This window comes from Oryctolagus cuniculus, chromosome X (genome assembly GCF_051225735.1).
Source record: "Oryctolagus cuniculus isolate XC-2025 breed Fujian yellow rabbit chromosome X, ASM5122573v1, whole genome shotgun sequence".
In the NCBI taxonomy this organism is placed as follows: Eukaryota; Metazoa; Chordata; class Mammalia; order Lagomorpha; family Leporidae; genus Oryctolagus; species Oryctolagus cuniculus.
In genome coordinates, this window is record NC_142888.1 from 132,140,997 (window position 1) to 132,156,400 (window position 15,404).

At 48.2% G+C, this 15,404-nt stretch overlaps 1 long non-coding RNA gene across 1 annotated transcript; it reads left to right on the top strand.

Annotated features, from left to right (window-relative positions):
• Positions 1-11,730: 11,730 nt before the first annotated feature.
• Positions 11,731-13,472, top strand: LOC149119770 (uncharacterized). Its single transcript, XR_016227670.1, has 2 exons — positions 11,731-11,855; positions 12,882-13,472. It is a non-coding gene; the product is annotated as an uncharacterized LOC149119770 (long non-coding RNA).
• Positions 13,473-15,404: the final 1,932 nt, after the last annotated feature.

The window sequence follows — 15,404 nt, forward strand, 5'->3', positions numbered from 1 at the left end:
GACTATTCACAACAGCATTAATAAAATTTTTAAAAATAGAAACAAATATCATCAATAGAAAACTGGCTAAATAAGTTATGATATATCCGCTAAAGAATGATATGGCTCTTTATGAACTGATTTTTAAGAATTACTTATTTGAAAAGCAGAGCAACAGAGAGGTAGATACAGGTATCTCCAATGCACTGGTTTACCCCCTAAATGGCTCCAATAGCCAGGGCTAGGCCAGGTGAAGGCCAGGAGCCAGGAACTCCATCCAGGTCTCCCACAAGGACGGCAGGGAGCCACTAACTTGGGTCATCTTCAGCTGTTTTCTCAGGTACATTAGCGGGAAGCTGGACTGGAAGCTAAGGAGCCAGCAGTCAAACCAGCATTCCGATATGGGGTGCAGAATCACAAGTGGCAGCTTAACGTGCTAGGCCACAACACTGGTTCCTATTATATCCTTTTTCCTTTTAGTAAAAAAATATTTTCAGGCACAGGCATTTGGCACAATGGCACAAATGTCTTGATAACATGGCGGAGTGCCTGGGTGCAAGTGCCGGCTCTCCTCTCCATTTCGACTTGTGCCAGTACAGGTTCCGGGAAGCAGTGGGAAATGCCTCAAGCACTCGGGTCCCTGCCACCCACATGGGAGAGCCAGACTGAGTTCCAGGCTCCTGGCTGCGTCTGGCCCAGCCTCAGCTGTCGTGGGCATTTGGGGAGGGAACCCACAGATGGAAGACCTGTCTGTTTCTGTCTCTGCCTGTAAAATAAATAAAAAGTAAATTAAAAATTAAAAATCTGTATTTTCAATTCAAACCCAAATTCAATCTCAGTAATGTGGGTATTTATTAGTTTTAAATGAGAAAAGTTGCAAAATTTACATCCCTAAGAATACAGTCACCAAAGGCCTGTCTTTATTTTTATCAGCAATTACAGAAAAAGCTTCAAAATCATCACAGAAAATTACCATTTTTACACTATACAACTTTTATTCCATCACAACTAAGCTGGCTGAATACAGAAGTGCTTCAACAGGAAAAAAGCTACCATTCTAATTCAAGACAAAAATCAGCCTGCAATTACGTGAGTTGGAAAACAAACTACGCTTATATGTCACAGTCTACCCTGAATCTTTAACTTACATGCCGGAATCCAGGACACACACGTACAGACATGGACCTCTCTGGGTTGTTCCCAGTCCATCAAAAACCTGCTTTTGTGAAGGTGTGCCATTTTCTTTCATCTTTCAGGGTGAGCTGTGTAGTCCTGCCCTACTCAAGAAGGCACACCTTCCAGGGCTCAGCACTGCTCCTGGCTCAAAGAAGGTACTCAAGTATTTGTTGGCTGAGTGAACAATTGTGAGCTGACAGGTCTGTTATCAAGCCTCACAAAGAAAAACTTCAGAAAGAAAAAAAAACAACTTAGTAGATAAAATAAGAGATTTTAAATTTAAGAGAGACTTTGTGCACCTGGAGAAGTCAGCATTGATAAAGGATGACTGGGTCACCAAATGGCTGACACAACTAGCTAAGTGGGCTCTAGACCTCTTCCCATCCTGAAGCTGAATACGAAAACAGGTAAACAGGTACTTAAAAAAAAAACACTAGGAGGGGCTAGCGCTGTGGCATAGGGAGTAAAGCCGCCACCTGCAGTGCCGGCATCCCACATGGGCGCCGATTTGAGTCCCGGCTGCTCCATTTCCGATGCAGCTCTCTATTATGGCCTGGGAAAGCAGTAGAAGATGGCCCAAGTCCTGGGCCCCTGCACCTGCATGGGAGACCTGGAAGAAGCTCCTGGCTCTTGGCTTCGGATCAGCGCAGCTCCAGTCATTGAGGCCAATCGGGGAGTGAACCAGTGGATGGAAGACCTCTCTCTCTGTCTCTCTTTCTCTCGCCATGTAAATCTGACTTTCAAATAAATAAATAAAGCTTAAAAAAAAATCCTAGGAGTTCTGAGTAGAATGTTGCTAACCAGAGACTATGGGGGGGAGGTGGAGATAATTTATTGTATGTGAATCTATCTATCTATCTATCTATCTATCTATCTATCTATCTATCTATCTATCTATATTTAAAGCTAGAAGAGAAGGCTTTCAATGTTTTCATCAAGACAATAAATGTATGAGAAAATAGTTACATTTCCCCTGAAGTGAAATTGCACAATGTAAACATGTATCAAGACATCACATATTACCCCATAAATATGTCCAATTTTTATGTATTAGAAAAAGCTAAAATTAGTAAGAGAACAGAACAGTATCTCCAATTAAAAAAAGACAGAAAAAATAATACAACTTACCTAAGATTCTTTTGTATAAATTACAGATGCATGTATGTATAAAGGATATCATCAATTTTTTAGGAAGAAAGAAAATATAGGTGACTATTGATCTGGTCTTAAGAGTAGGAAAGGACTAAGTACAAAAGCAAAAAAAAAGAAATCATAACAGAAATTTCATGTATCAAAACAAGCAGAATCCTGGGGCTGGGGCTGTGCTGTAGTGAGAAAAGCCGCCGCCTGCAGTGCCGACCTCCCATATGGGCACTGGTTTGGGTCCCGGCTGCTCCACTTCCAGTCCAGCTCTCTGCTATGGCCTGGGAGAGCAGTGGAAGATGGCCCAAGTCCTTGGGCCCCTGCACCCACATGGGAGACCTGGAGGAAGCTCTTGGCTTCAGATAGGCACAGCTCGAGTCACTGCGGCCAATTGGGGAGTGAACTGGCAGATGGAAGACCTCTCTCTACCTCTCCTTCTCTCTCTAGGTAACTCTGACTTTAAAATAAATAAATAAATCTTTAAAAAAAAAAGAATATGAACAGACAATTCACAAACGCCGATGATTACTCCAAAGAGCGTCAAAGATGAGATGGGGCAGGTGCTCAGGGCACCGGTGACGCCATGGCCCAGAACACCCACATCCCACATGGGAGTGCCTAGGTTCAAGTGCCAGCCTTGCTCTTCATTCCAGCTTCTTGCTAATGCACGCCCTGGGAGGCAGCAGGTGATGGCTCAAAAATTTGGGTCCTTGCTACTCACACGAGAGACCTGGACTGAATTCCAGGCTCCTGACTTTGGCCTGGCACAGCTCTGGCTGTTGGAGTGTTAACCAGCAGATGGTAAATTCCTGTCTTCCAAATAAATAAATAAATGCAAGTGAAACAAATTTACTTATAAATTTACTTAGAGAAAAAAAAAGATGAATATCCAATTCTGGGAGGGTATGGGAAAACAGCATTTTCTCAGACTGTGGCAAGAACTGGGATAGCCATTTGGGAAGGTGATGTGGTGGCATCCACCAGTGACTCCAAGTCTAGAGAGCCATTCAGGAAAAAGCATGTTTTCATCACATAAGGGAGTTCAATCCCTCAGTATTTTTCATAGCAAACCTCTGGGAAAACTAACTGAGAGATGATAAAATTCATGATGTAAAGTCACTACCAGACTACACTGCTATTAAAAATAAATGAGGGAGCCGGGGCTGTGGCGTAGCAGGTAAAGCCGCTGCCTGCAGTGCCGGCATCCCATATGGGTGCCGATTCAAATCCCGGCTGCTCCAATTCTGATCCAGCTCTCTGCTATGGCCTGAGAAAGTAGCAGAAGATGGTCCAAGTCCTTGGGCCCCTGCATCCATGTGGGAGTCCTGGAAGAGGCTCCTGGTTCTTGGCTTTGGATTGGCTCAGGTCTGGCCATTGCAGCCAATTCCGACCCAGTAGATGGAAGATCTCTCTCTCTCTCTCTCTCTTTCAAATAAATAAATAAATCTTAAAAAAAAAAATGAGGGGGCTGGCACTGTGGCACAGTGGGTTAAAACCCCAGCCTGCAGCTCTGGCATCCCACATGGGCGCCAGTTCGAGTCCTGGCTGCTCCACTTCCAGTCCAGCTCTCTGCTATGGCCTGGGAAAGCAGTGGAGGATGGCCCAGGTCCTTGGGCCCCTGCACCCATGTGGGAGACCAGGAAGAAGCTCCTGGCTCCTGGCTCCTGGCTTCAGATCGGCGCAGCTCAACTCTGGAGATTGGGGCCATCTGGCGAGGGAACCAGCAGACAGAAGACCTCCTCTCTTCTGTCTCTACCTCTCTCTGTAACTCTTTCAAATAAATAAAATAAATCTTTTAAAAATAAAAGAAATGAGGCAGAGATAAACATATAAGATAAATAGATGCAAAATATGTATAATATCATCCTGCGTGCCAGAAAAAGAAAAAGTACAAATTAGAAGATCTGGAGGAATCTAGAGTAAGGGGGAGCTTTCGTTTTTTTACTGGATAAGTTTTTAAAGTGGTTGATTTTTCAACAAAAGCATATATTTTCATAACTTTAAAAAAAGTACAAGAAAAATAATAAAATATTAAGCATTTATCTGCTAAAGACCAGTTTCCTTTGAGAGTTCCCTTCGAAGTTCCTTTAAGCTCAAATGGCTATGTGTGTCCATTCATAAATAATAATAAAGATTTTTTTTTTAGAAAAAGCTTTTCCTTTCTACATTTCTTAAGAAAAACCGTATTGTGTCACTACTGCCTGTTTCATAAAACCCATTGATAATCTGAGAAAAAGACCATTAAAAACACAAACTATCCCCCAGGCCTAACATCCACCAGAAAAAAAAAAAACCATTCACTGCCTATATTACATTTAGTCCACACAATTTCCAAGACAATGCACAAAGCACTAGCCATACAACTCCCACTAGAATAAATCTGCAGAGCACAAAGGACATCCTGTCAGCCAGGCCCAGAGCACACCCCACAGCGGTCAAGGGGAATGACAATCCGAATCACAGAGTCAGAGGCAGAACCGAATTTGGGACTTGGAGGCAGCGTGACGCTCGCCATTTGCTTCCACACCTCCTATTCTCTACTACTCAAACTTTGCCCCCGACATAACCTCCAAAAGCGCTCTGGATGTGTCTCTGACAGATTCAGTCAGAATCACTGGGGAGAACGACGAAGTGCTAACTCGGGGGCCTCGGCTGGAATCACAACGGCAGGAAATGTGAACACCAACTGTTTTCACAGGAAAAGACAAGGCAAAATTCAAACGGAACATTCTGCTTCACCACTCGGTGAAATCCAGCTGTCAAACATCAACCGTGGAGCGAGCACTGATCACAAAAGGAAAGCTTGCGATGTAGAGCCTGACAGCTGAGAAACTGAGGATCCGTTCATTTGCACAACACCGAAGTCCACACAATGGTGCCAGAGTAGTCCAAAGTGCAGCTGACAGCGTCTGAATGCCAGACCTAGAATGACTCGGGTCCCCAGCCTTTCAAAAAGCACTCATCCTGCTCCAGAGTCCCAGAGCCCGGACGTGCATCTGGGTGTTCTCTCCATTCCCATGGGCAGAGCGTGGCAAACACACACCCTCGGCCATGAGCTCTGCTGTTGTGACAGCTCTCGGGAGGCTGTCCTTCTAGGGCACCAGACACCAGTTCCCGTATCCCACAACCCAAGCGGGGGAAAAAAAAGGCATCATGCTGAAGACCACTGGGCAAGAGCAGCAGCGGTGCTCCCGGCTCAGCTCGGCTGACCTGCCTCAAGGCGAACTGAAGCTGCAGGTCACCAGTTCCAGCTCTCATCTGACGCCCACCCCCAGATCACGCTGTGGCTACCGAGTAGTCCTGCCCACACTGACCTTTCAGGGCTCAGGGAAGTGACTTTTTTTTATTATATGGCACAGTTTGGCACAGTTAGATCTTTAGTCTTTGGGGTAGGTTTATACTGTCCAAGAGTGATATTAATCTTTTTTGTTCCTTTTTTTTTTTTTAAAAACAGATGGCCAAACCAGGACATATACTAAAAAAAAAAAAAGGAAGGTTACTTACCTGAGCCCTAACATCCCAGCTACCATGGAATCCTGTTGGAGCTGGTCTACAGAAGCAAGGTGTATTCTGGGGAGTCACATGTCACATCAAAGCAGGAACTGGTGAGTCTGTATTTTTATGGAGCCTAAAACAAAGAAAATCGTAAGTTGAAAGCCCCCATTGAGCTGCACGACCTTTTTCCCAGGGCTATTTAGGACATCTTGAAGACAAACACAAAGGCAAAATACTATGCTAGTTCCCGGCTTACCTAGCTAGAAACAAAGGGTAAACTGCAAATTACTGGCACATAACACGCAGTATTAAAATAAAGGAAAGATTCATGCTTGTTAGAATCGACACTATCACAGGTCTTGTCACCTCTAGGGGACACCCTGACACTACAAAGCATTCCATGAGCGGTGATTTCTGGCAAGTATTTCTTCCCCCATGTCATACAGAAATACTTGGGAAGAGAATACATGTTCGAGAGTACATGCAACGCCAAAATACCATCCCCAAAGAGCTCCTGAAATCCAGAGGCACAGTCTCCTTTCTATTTCAAGCAGCTGGATTCCAGCGAGCCGCTGGGACGTCACTGAACGGGGCGTTCACCCTGACAGAGAAACAGCAGCACAGCGGAAGCAAGCACCTGCGAGAGCCAAGGCCATCGTCTCAAACGTGCAAGTCCATTTCAGAGTGATCACGGCCAAGCTCTCAGATCAGTGAACGTCCCCGTTCATCAGTGTTATTAGTTTGACAGTTTTCGTTCTTCTTTGGAACACATGTCCAAAAAGTACCTGTCATTAAGATTACCATCATTTCCTTGTTAAAAGCCTAATCTGCCCCATATTAACTAATCTCTGATAGCTTGCTGGCCAGAGTGGCATGTAGACATTTAGACTAGAAACAAAAGCTTAGAGCATTTAACTTGGACTATTCAGGCAGCGGGCGTTGTGACACAGCTTAGCAACCACCTGCAATGTCGGCAGCCCAGATCAGAGCACCAGTTTGAGTCTCGGCTGCTCCACTTTTGATCCTGTTCCCTGCCTATGCACCTGGAAAGGCAGAGAAGATGGCCCAAGTACTTGGGTCTCTATCACCCATGTGGGAAATCCAGATGGAGTTCCTGGCTTCTGGCTTCGGCCTGGCCCAGCTCTGGCTGTTGCTGGCATCTGAGGAGTGATCCAGTGGATGGAAGATCTCTGTCTCTCCTTCTCTCTAACTCTGCCTTTCAAATAAATAAATCTTTAAGACTATTCACACAATTACTCATGCACCAAACACCAACCAAGTCTTTTACAGTTCATCTATAGCTACCTGGATGGATTGAGAATTATCTTTTGAGCTGCAATGAGGCCTCATAATTCCCTTAAATGAGTAGTTAAGTCATAGAATGCTTTGAGGGGCTGGCGTTGTGGCACAGCAGGTTAATGCCCTGGCCTGAAGCACTGGCATCCCAGATAGACGCCGGTTCGAAACCCGGCTGCTCCACTTCCGATCCAGCTCTCTGCTGTGGCCTGGGAAAGCAGTGGAAGATGGCCCAAGGCCTTGGGCCCCTGCACCCAAGTGGTAGACTCGGAGGAAGCTCCTGGTTCCTGGCTTTGGATTGGCGCAGCTCCGGTCATTGCGGCCAATTGGAGAGTGAACCATCAAATGGAAGACTTCTCTCTCTCTCTCTCTCTCTCTGGGTAACTCCGACTCTCAAATAAATAAATAAATCTTTTTAAAAAAAGAATGCCTTGAAATCCCAGAAGTCAAGTTAACAATAGTATTCGGTTAACCATATAATAAAAATCAAACCAATATCTTGGCTGGGAGGTCCTAGAAAAGTCACTAACTTCTAAACAACGCTTTTTTTTCTACATGTAACGGAGGGAGCTGCACTAAAGTTTCTTTCAGCTCTGAAAGTTGAAGCGCTTTAATTATCTCAAGATTTCATGAAAAAAAAAAAAAAGCCAGAGAATGAGAGCAGTTAGGTGAAAACCCAAGAAAGTCTGTCTACATACAAAGGGGCTTCAAAAAGCTTGTAGAAAAAAATGGAATTACAGAATCCATTTATTTCGGTACAGAAAACTCTGAAATCTACGCACATGAAGGGTCCTCAGAAAGTTCATGGGAAAAACATATTATGGGAAAACTCTGCATGGATGTAAACTTTTTTTTGCCCAAAAAACCCTCTTATCTTTGGATTGCCTTCCCACAAAAATTGTGAACTTGGCTGGTATGGAACATCCCCAGCCCTGAGAACGGCACCCTCACAGGCACTGGGAGTCCAGACGGCTGCAGTCGCTGCAGAACAGCTGCCCACTAGGACGCCAGCAGCCCCAGGCAAGTGTGCCTTGAACAAGTTCTAAAGGCTAAGGCTTTATTTTCTCACAGCATGATAACACCTTTCCCTCCGATATGTGAGCAATATGTGAGCGCTGATGCCCTGGCCACCCCCAAGTTCCTGTTCCCAGTCACTTGTCCTACACTCATAGCTACCACCAAAGCGGTAGAACCAAGTTTCAACAGTGGCATGCAAATCAAGCTTCCGCTAGCAAAAAGGCTGCTCGCAGACAAAGACAGAAGACAAGCGATAAAGAAGCAGCACAACTTTTGTAGAAGCAAACCCAAGGAGAGGGATCTATCTACACTGGTCCTCCCAAAATGATGGAAGGGCTTGTACGGAGGCACTGAGGGCAAGATTCTGCTAGAGTCACAGCAGTGCTCTCCCCAAGAAAAGACCACCTGCCAGCCACGGAAGACGGCTCCGCACGGACGTCCCCACAGCAGAGGGCAGTGCAAACACGCAGGTGTCCTGCCACGCTCCCTGGAACTCGCCGGTCTTAAGACTGCGCTTTGCCCCTGTGCACTTAAAACCCTCATTACCACAAAGGCCAGACATTCTCTGTGATTCCCTTTTTCAGAGATAACTCGGGCAACATGGCAACAAATTGCTCTTAGCCAGTTCAAGATTCCCACTGAGATTCACCTTTATAAAAGACCAGGGGTTCCAGGACACATCACGTATCACGCAAACAGTTCTGAGCACGCACATCTGCCACGGAAAGGGATTGAGTAGGAAACCCACAACGTCGTCGCTACTGTTCCTTATTCTAGGCCTAAAGAAATGAACTTCTTGTTCCATTACCACGTGGGGGAAGGAATGCTGGGGTGGGGGCAACATCACGTAGGACTCGTTTAGCCAGACTGCCTTTCACACTCCACAGCCTGCCTATCTGCTACACTCCATTAGGCCCCACACAGGCCAGCAGGAGCAGGACAAGCCCGGGAAGGACTCCGGCTGCAAATTACACACATAGAGACACAGAAGGCATAACTGCATCAGAACCCTCAAGTACATGCGGCAGTGCACACAAGTCAGAGGAGGCTGGCTGTACGGGGCTGTCTTAGCAGGTGCCAGAGAGACCCAGTGCCCCAGGTTTAGAGCATTCCCGGCACATTTTTAGCAACAGAAAACAGAGGTGCGATGGGCCAGTACTAAGTAAGCAGGAAAGCTGCAGATGGTTTCCTCACGCTGTCAGGAAACACTGACTTCAGATGTCACCAGACACTTTGCAGAGAAGCTATATTCTAGCAGCCGCCTGCCAGGGATCATGACAAACAGCTAACTAGAGGGGCACCCGAGGAGCAAACACAGTACCAACTACAAAAAACAAAGCAGGGACCTCGACTTCTGTCTCAGGCTGAGATGGACAAATCTTAGAAACATGGCCAAGCGAGGCTTGTGCGTCTGCGTGTGCATCTGACTGTACCCCCCCCCCCCGATCGGCCGCCTAGCTGACACGCCACACATCTATGAAAACTTATTTTAATCAAGTGTACTTCTACTCGATTGATTGTGCTCTTGAAAGTCCTGACATATCCGGGTAAGAAAATAAAAGGAAGTGTCTTCCAGGCTTCCTGGCTGGGCTCTGACGTAGAATCCTGAAAAGTCCACAAATAAGCCCATTTCCCTACATCTCTGGTGGAGATTCCAAAAAGACCTAAAAGATCTAGACCCTGTCTTTCCATAGGGACCCAGCATATTTCAAATAACCCAAAAGGTCAGATGAATCCTGTCACTAACCGGAATCGCTGAGATCCAGAAGTTTCTAGCCATGGAACTCAAAATTCTCCAGGAGAGTGCTGTCTATTAGTGTAATCTTACCACCAAGGCCTGAATATGTTACAGTGTAACAAAATGTCCAGAAGTTGTGACTGTCCTACAACTTGTAAGCCACTCAGCACCACACCCCAATCGGTTTGGTTCCACGATCACTAACCACCCTCTGAATCGAAGTCTATCATCTCGCACTCTGGGGTGCTGACCCCAAACAGCAGAGACACGTGCGAATGGCTCCGCAGAGCCCATTCCTGTTCCTGGAAAAATAACCAGAAGCACACACTGGCCTGACCATGAGTCAGGAATATCAATTTTGTGGTGGAGCCCATTTGTGCTGTGACCAACCCACACCCGAGCACACTCACAAAAGCAGCAACCCCCACAGAGGCATTCCGCGGCGAGCTTCCCCCCTCGGGGGCCCCCACTCCGCAGCGCCAGAAAGGGTCTCGTCCGTGACAGCAATCTTCTTAGAGTCTTCACGATGACCTTAAGTCTTCAGTGCACGACTACAGAAGCATTGCCACTGCCACGGAAAAATCACCTGAGTTTCAGTGTGGGTGATTCAGTGACATAATTAAAACGAGAATAAACTTTCCGAGACAATCGACAGGAGCCACAGCGATGCGATGAACGTGCTCCATCTGGTACCGGCGATCCTGAACGCTCCAGGGTGAAGAGAGCCCGTTACATACTATGTCCCACTCCACTTATGTAACTGGAAGATCGCCGGCGAAGGGGGGGGGGGGAGGATGGGAGAGGGCGCTCATATTCCGGGGCCACGGCACCCCTAAAGAACCTCTGAGCACCCGAGGGCACTTTCCCACCGAGGAGCCCCAAGTGCTGCAGGACGCACAGTTCTTGGTGGGAACTATAGCCATCTCTTTATGATGAGTTATGGGACCCGGGAACACAATGTCTAGTCCATTTTGTGGGTGGACAATAACCCCCACCTACTCGTTCCTGCTGGATGGTAGGGAGCTAGTGGACCGCGTCGCTTGCAACGGGGGTAAAAAGTCATGGAATGGGCGAGAAGGAGGGGGAGGCAAAGCCCGGAGATGGGGGGTGAGAGCGCAGGAGCCCTTGTGGCGCACTCTCCCGACGGGAGGTGAACTGCGCACGCGCGCCAGTGGGGGGGCCGAGTAACGGGAGTGGGGGCGCGCGAGGGAGGGAGAGGGGAGAGCGCGATCCAGGGAGAGGCCGGGGCCGCGGGCGCGCGACGGCGCCGCGGCCCAAAGCCCCAAGAAGGGCAGGAGCGCGCGCAGCCCCGACAGGCGAAGCCCCGGCGACAGCAGCGCCCGCGGGGCCCGGGATGCGCGCAGAGGGTGGGAAGAAGGGTGCGCCAGGGGAAGATGGCCCCGAGAAGACCGCGCCGAGGACGGTCACCCGCGAACACGGGTGACTGGCTGAGGGGAGAGCCGCTACCGGCGGCGGCGGCGGGAGGGGGAGGGTAGACAGGAGGAACGCCATCCTCCAGCCGTGTCGTCCGACCCCACGGGCCCCTCCCGCGCCACGTCCCGCCCCTGTCCCCCGCCCCCCGGCAAGGGTCCCCGCCCGTGGCCGCGGCGGTCCCACTCACAGTCTCTCCTCCTCGCCTCCTCCTCCTCCTCCGCTCGGCGCGGCGGCGGCGGCGGCAGCCATTTTCCGGACGGCTTTTACCACAGCCCTCTCTCCGAGAGGAGGGAGCGCGCGCGCCACCGACGCCGGGACCCCGCACGGACGACGTCGCGCCCCGCCCTCCCGGCCTGCCTGCGCGCTGTTGCACCTGCGCGCCTGCGCCCCGCCCCCGGCGCTGCCGCGATCCCGCCCGTCATTGGCTGCGGCGTCCGGGCCGAGGCGGGACCCTGGGGGCGACGCCCACAATTGGCGGGAGTTCCTGTCCGTTTCGGCCCGGGAAAAGGGGGCGGACCTCAGTCCAGCGGCGGATTGGCTGCGGTCGGCCGTCACTTGGGGAAAAGAAGAGACTTGGGTGCGGAGGGGTTGGTTTAGTGGGCGGAATTTGAATGCTAAGGATTAATGGGCCCTTGTGGATGCCGGGGCAAGTGAAGGCCTAGGCTCCGGACGCCTGTTTGCACAGCTCTGTGGGGCACTTGATCTTCTGTCCGCAAACGCGTCGTGTACGCTGCAACACGCGTTTTACGGCACAGGCATTTGCTCAATACCACCACCTTCAGTAGAAGCAGCAAAATTGTCTTGGGGCCTGACGGTGTTCCAGCTGAGGGACGTTGGTTTAAGAGGGTCTCCCCGATGCATTATTTCACTTTAAGGGCGAATACACTGACAAGTCACACAGCCCTGGCCTTTGCAGAACTCTGGCATGGGGAGAGGGTGTGCGCTGAGACTGCGTGGGACCTGTCATTGTGGATAAAGGGCAGTGGGAGCGCGAAGGAAGCAGCGCTTAGCTCTGCCTGGAATACGTGATTTGAGAACGGAGATCCTGCGATTCTGTTTCGGGAAAATATTTAAGAATGTGAGAAAAGTTTTAGTCAACGGGGTGTTCAGGACAGGAGTGTTAAGGCAGCCTTACCCTGATACTGCGTGTGCTAGTTTTACTCTTAACAATGAACTTTATGATTCTGATTTGCCACACTCGCGCCCTCCATCATTTTATAAAATACATGCTATGCGTCAGGCACTGTTCCAGGCTCCGGATCTACAAGTAATGATCCTGACAGGGAACCAACATTCTTGTGGGGAAGAGTCAAGGTGATAGGGCTTTGGGGTGGGTCAAGCAAGGGTGAAGGGGGTGCTGTTGATATCCACTGGCTTGCGCCCTCATTTGATTTCCCCATACGGATGTCTGGAGAGAGGACATTCCAGGCAAGTTCCAAGGCCCTGAAGAGAGACTATGCCTGACGTGGTGGGGATTAACAAGGAGGCCAACGTAGCTGGAGATGCAGCTGGGGCTGCCATGAGAACTGGAAGCTTATTCTAACAAGAGAAGCCCTTGGAGGAGTTTGAGGCAGGATATGACATCATCACATCTATGTTTCAGGTGCAAAGCGGAGGACCAGTTATGATGGAACACAGCTAGGAGCAAGAGACCCAGTCAGAAGGCCCTGGCAAGCATCTGGGAGACAGACAGGTGATGGTGGCGAAAGGAGTGGAGCTCCCACAACCTGTGGGATTCAAGACAGATTTTCAGAATCGAACAGAATGGAGTGGATGTAGGATATAGAGAAGGAAGAAACAAGGACAAGTCCTGAGTTTGGGGCCTGAGCAGCTGAGAGAACATGGCGGGGGACAGCAGCAGCGAAGGCACATTTATAGAGCTGCAGAACAAGCTCAAACACCCGTGAAAGGAGCGGCAGAGGAAGCTGGAGAAAGTGGAAGGACAAAAGGATGAGCAGAAATTAGAGGGGAACCCCATGGCAGAGAGAATTGAGAAGAACAAAGTCAACCCATTACCAAGCTGGCTCTAAAGAGAAAAGACACAACCAACTTACATTAGCAACAAACAATGGATGTAATCGCAGAATGATAGAGATTTATTTAAAAAGGTATTCTGAACAACTGTGTGTCAGTATATTTGAAAACATAAGCAAAATTAATAAATTCCTGGAAAAGTATGAGGGTACTTCATAAAGTTTGTGGAAAATGGAATTGAAAATTAAGATTGTGTGAAAAAATTGAAATCCATACTAGATATTTTCAAAAAGTTCATGGAAATGCATATTTGTAAAGATATATTTATTTATTTGAAAGAGAGAGATAATCCTTCATCCACTGGTTCACTTTCCAAATAGCCACAACAGCAGGGGCTGGGCCAGGCCAGAGCCAGGAGCCAGGAGCTTCTTCCAGGTCTCCCACGTGGGTGCAGGGGCCCAAGGACTTGGGTCATCTTCTACTGCTTTCCCAGGCCACAGCAGAGGGCTACATCAGAAGTGGAGCAGCCGGGACTCGAACCAGCACCCATGTGGGATGCCAGCACTGCAGACAGTGGCTTAACATGCTGTACCACAGCACTAACCCCAGAAAATGCATATAATGAAATAACTAGGCGTGTTCCAATTTTTTTCTCAATAAAATCAATATTTTTAAAAGATGTATGTTTCAGAAAAATGTCACTGTAGCTTTAAACATTTATCGTTCCTATCTTCATTTCTCTGTCAGAACTCTGTTTATTTACTTGAGAAGCAGAGATAGAGACAAAGATACATAGAGAACTCCCATCCTCTGGTTCACTCTCCAAATGCCTGTGAAGACTAGGGCTGGGCTGGGCTTAAGCTGGGAGCCAGGAACTCCGTCTGGGTCTCCCGTGTGGGTGGCAGGGACCATCAAGCAGCAGCATGGAACTCAGGCACTCAGATGTGGGACATAAGCATCTTCACTGGTGTCTTAACTTCCAGGCCAAACACCTATTTTCCACGAACTGTTTTCTACATCCATAACAGAAGTATATTTTCAAGAGTGTACATACTTTCCATATGAAACAACAGCTATTCAACAACTGCATTTTTTAAGGAGAATATGTTTTTCAAGGACAATTTAGTAGCAACAAAACCAACCAATCATAAACCAGTTAGTATAATAATAACTTTAACAAAAACTCCACAAACTTTTTGAAGAACAGCTGACCAAAACTAACTTAAGAAATAGAAAATGGGGACCGGCGCTGTGGCGTAGCAGGTAAAGCCACCACCTGCAGTGTCCACATACCATATTGGCACCAGTTTGAGTCCAGGCCACTCCACTTCTGGTCCAGCTCTCTGCTAATGGCCTGGGAAAGCACTGGAAGATGGCCCAAGTCCTTAGGCCCCTGCACCCGTGTGGGAGACCCAGAAGAAGCTCCAGGCTTCTGGCTTTGGATCGGCCCAGCTCCAGCTGTTGCAGCCATCTGGGGAGTGAGCCAGCAGATGAGAGACCCCCCTCCCTCTCCTTCCGCCTCTCTGTAACTCTGCCTTTCAAATAAATAAGTAAATCCTAAAAAAAAAAAAAAATAGAAAACCTGAATAGACTCCCTCAAAGAAACTGGCTATGTATGTTAAAACCTGTCCTCCTCTCACACATACAACGTAGGCCCAAAGAACCTAATCTTTAATGAGATGCCAACTCCAATCATACACAGAAAAGAAATTTCTCCAAACTTATTGTATTAGAACAATGTAAATATTTTAATGAGGGGCTGCTGGTGTGACGTAGGGGTTTAAGCCACTGCCCACAGTGCCGGCATCCCATATGGGCACTGGATTGAGTCCTAGCTGCTCCACTTCTGATCCAACTTCTTGCTAATGCACCTAGGAAAGCAGCAGAGAATGACCCAAGTACTTGGGCCCCTGCACCCATGTGGGAGAACCAGAAGAAGCTCCTGGCTTCAGCATGGCCCAGCCAGGCTGTTGTGGCCATTTGGGGAGGGAATCAGAGGATGGAAGACTTTCTCTCTCTCTCTCTCTCTCTCTCTCTCTCTCTCTCCCTCTGTAACTCTGCCTTTCAAATAAATAAAATAGATCTTTAAAAATATATTGTAATGACCCAAGGAAAGGATGACACAGAATGTGTAAATAAATGTTAAAATTCT